Here is a 3,778-nt window from a genome sequence, read left to right as displayed (position 1 = left end):
TCTCCTAATGATTTAAGAGTTAATGTCATTGTTGTACAGTTGTATTGTAATGTCTATGAGTAGATAGATCATTATTTTTAGATGACATCTGATCTTATCATTTGTCAGATGCTTTTCAATTAATGCCTACTGTAAAGAATTTAGTATGAATAATTGATAGTTTTCTTTAATATTTTTCTTTATATACATAAGTATGGTGAAGTCATTCATTTTCATGCCTAAATTTAAGATTTGTCCTGAATATCACATACAAAAAAACAAAACCTGTGTTTGGTCTCTGTTGGATAGGTAGTCTTTTTTGTCTACATGGGCTAGAAAAGGTTGTCCAGTCGATCGATAATCAATGTTTTAAGTCTTAAGAAAAGTATTAATATTACATTAAATCTTTGCATTTATATTTAAAATGTTTTTTAGTACTCATCATTTCATTAATTTATGTCCCGAATCAAATTCGCTTTCTCTTGTCATGCTCCACAGTTGAGTTAATCAACAAACTATTTCAAGCCTAATTCTGGAAAGTATTTCATGTGAATTCTGTTATATGAAATCTCAGGTACACAGGTGGAAAGGAGCCCAAACCCTGTGATAGATGGAGAAAAAGTGATATTAAGCTGTTCAACCAAATGCACTCTGGATAGCAAACATACTTACATCTGGTATAAGAATGGACAACAGGTAACAGATGGATTGAGATTATTAAACAAGCTGTACCTGAACTCAATCAACAGTGAGGAGATACAAGAGTATTCATGTACTGTAAGAGGTAACACAACATCTCATCATACATCTGACTTTAGTACACAATGATTAAATAGATAGGCAAGCTCCGGTCCTTGATTCTGATTTATTCACAGCTATGACATCATCACTGAACTACTTTCAGTATTACTAACTTTGTGTTTTTTCTTCAGAAACAATGAACTCAATCAAAAGATTCTCAGTGTTTGGTCTTATAGTCTATCTGCTGGTGTTTCTGCCTCAGTTTCTCATTTTAGGAGCTCTGTGGATGTGGTAAGAAAAAATATCAAGCGAATTTAAAACTGCACAACAAACTGTGGATATTTTGATATGAATTCAGATTTAAAGACTTTGAATTATGGAGTGTGAATTCTGATCCTACAGGTTTTTCATCAGCATGAACAAATTAAAATCTAAAAACAGAAGTGATGACAAACATGAAGAGGTGAGAAATTCTGTATATATTGACTCTTATGTAATACAATAAACTAATGCTCAGATTTTATAACATCATCTCTTTTCTATGTGTTTGTCATTGTTAGACTCAAGTGGTGCACATGTCTGTGTGTAGATCAGCTGAGCTGTTGGAGTGATGTCACAACTCTCTCTCTGACATCATCACCTATCAAAAAATTTCTCAGCAGTGACATTTTGATGCAGTGATGTCACATACAGTAACATGATAATGACTTGTGTCAGTGTAGGATGATACTTCAATCTACTCGACTACATCTTCACTAAATCAGGCTGTTACTGAATTCTAGACAAAAACTGCTAATCTCTTACATGGGTTTCAGTACTTATTGCTTAGAAAAGTAGGAGGGGACTTCACAATGCCTAAATCTTGTTATCATTGCAGTTGTTAAATTACAGTATAACTAATACTTATTATAGACTTTATTTTCCTTGAAAATATTAATTTTCTCTCTTTCACTTTTATGTAATCTGGTTTCTTTAACCGCTGATATTTAGTTCTCTCTCTGATGATGTCATGATTTCTTGTTACAATGTTTTGTGTGGGAAATGCGTGGCCTCAGTATTGGTTACATTAGACCACGTATTTCCCATGTCTCGTCACTTTTTACCTGCTCCCTTAACTGTTATTATTTTCACCTTTTTCGCTCATTTGTTCTCTCTATTTAAAGTACTTGAGCTCTTTGTTCTGTCTACATTCGTTCTGATTTGTTCCTGTCAAGATATATCCAGTTAAAGAATTAGTCCATTTTCTAAAAAAAAAATCTAGATAATTTACTCACCACCATGTCATCCAAAATCTTGATGTCTTTCTTTGTTCAGTTCAATGGCGAAGCTACGGGTGGGCCTGGCCGGGCCTGGGCCCGCCCACTTTGAGTTGTGGCCCATCCAATCAGAAGGCAATTTTCCAGACAAATGTGTAAATAATTTAACAAAAATAAATAATAGTACTACGAATAGACGTCTTATCACACTATAATTTCATATATGTAATAAAATTATAAATATAATTAAAATATAAAATATAAGAGCAAGTTTGCATGTTCAAGCAGTTTCGCAGTTTTCTTTTACCCTATTGGTGCACACGCTTGTCAACATGAAACGTTGAATATGATTCGTCAGTCATTGTTAGTTCCGCCTACGCGCGATTGAACTGAATTTGAAAATAGCAAGTCGCAAATCATCGCGTTTAACAGCCTTTCCACGATGACATCTGCTGCTGTCTGTTTACTTTTGGAGACAGAGACTATACATCGCTCATGAAAATGTTGGATTACTGAGGACATCTTTTCAAACGTCGTCAAAATGAAACGAGCACTTATTACTTCGATAAGACGTCATGCTGTGTCAAAGACTGTTCTTCACCACATACTGTATAAAAAACATAATAACGTTACGCTCATCGATTATAAATGCTCGTCTGAGAAATGTATTTCTGCTTTTCTTTGCGCGAAGGGACATATTATGATCAAAGATATTGGACTTGTTATTATGATCGAGACTTTCTCCGTCTTTAACCAGAAGCCCCGTCTCAGACTAATACAGTAGGACATCTAAAGGTGAGTTCAGACATTTTCGTAATTTTTATAGTGGTGTCATTACTATTTACAGTTTATAGTCAGGAGTATTACTCCAGTCAACTATTTAAGGGGGCAGACTCTGTGTTGTGTCATAGGCTGTATGATTTACTGTTGTTGGAATAAAATGTACACTTAAATGACAACACATGCAATTTTGTATTGCGCCATGTTGTTTGATGGCCATTTTCTCATTAAATAACAATCTCTCAAACGAGTTCTTTAGTAAAATCAAATCACTAACGTTACCTGTTGAATCTGTCGTATCCTATGACGCTTTCACGTCATGCATTTTGCTGACGAGGAATGACAAATCATTGTTCGGAACTATGTTCACGTAACGTAAATAACGTAAAAACTAATTCCTTTACTAATTCAGTTTATATTGAGTTCTGTGTTTTCAAGTGGATTGATAATTTGGTGTGGCACTGCCCATAGACTGTATAAAACAGGCACAGCCCCACCTGCCCATATACTGTAGACAAGTTACTGTTGGTTATTTATAAGTTGTTTTATAATTTTGGCTTAGGTAGCGTGCACACCAACGTTTTTAAACGCGGCTGAAAACGCCTGGAGGATGCCAAATACCAGCTGTTTTTTCAGCCTATAGCGCTTTGGTTGCTGTGATACTTGAGCTGTGAGCCGGTTGGTTGTTGTGATATTTGTCCCGCCCTTCGTCCACTGTGATTAAACGGCCGTGTGAGAACTTACATTGACAAGCTGAGCTTTTTCAATAAGTGGACAGCTGCTGGCTGTTTTGAAAAACGCCATGCTTCCATTGGGAAAAACATACGCCCACCACAGGCGTAAAAACTTTGTTGTGCACGCCCCCAGTTTATGTACATTCGATGCTTTGCCCACCCTGTTTTATAAAGGCCCACCCACTTAAACATTTCTGGCTTCGCCACTGGTTCAGTTGAGGAGAAATTATGTTTTTTGAGGAAAACGTTTCAGGATTTTTCTCATTTTAATGGATCCCAACACTTAAC

At 35.8% G+C, this 3,778-nt stretch overlaps 1 long non-coding RNA gene across 1 annotated transcript; it reads left to right on the top strand.

The window, feature by feature from the left end:
* Positions 1-910: 910 nt before the first annotated feature.
* On the top strand, positions 911-3,317 carry LOC135741223 (uncharacterized). The gene is made up of 3 exons (XR_010529383.2): positions 911-1,011; positions 1,123-1,183; positions 1,281-3,317. It is a non-coding gene; the product is annotated as an uncharacterized lncRNA (long non-coding RNA).
* The last annotated feature ends 461 nt before the right edge of the window (positions 3,318-3,778 follow it).

Source organism: Paramisgurnus dabryanus, chromosome 24, assembly GCF_030506205.2.
Source record: "Paramisgurnus dabryanus chromosome 24, PD_genome_1.1, whole genome shotgun sequence".
NCBI lineage: Eukaryota > Metazoa > Chordata > Actinopteri > Cypriniformes > Cobitidae > Paramisgurnus > Paramisgurnus dabryanus.
The sequence above is the reverse complement of the archived record's forward strand: the minus strand, read 5'-3'. Positions and strand labels throughout refer to the sequence as shown.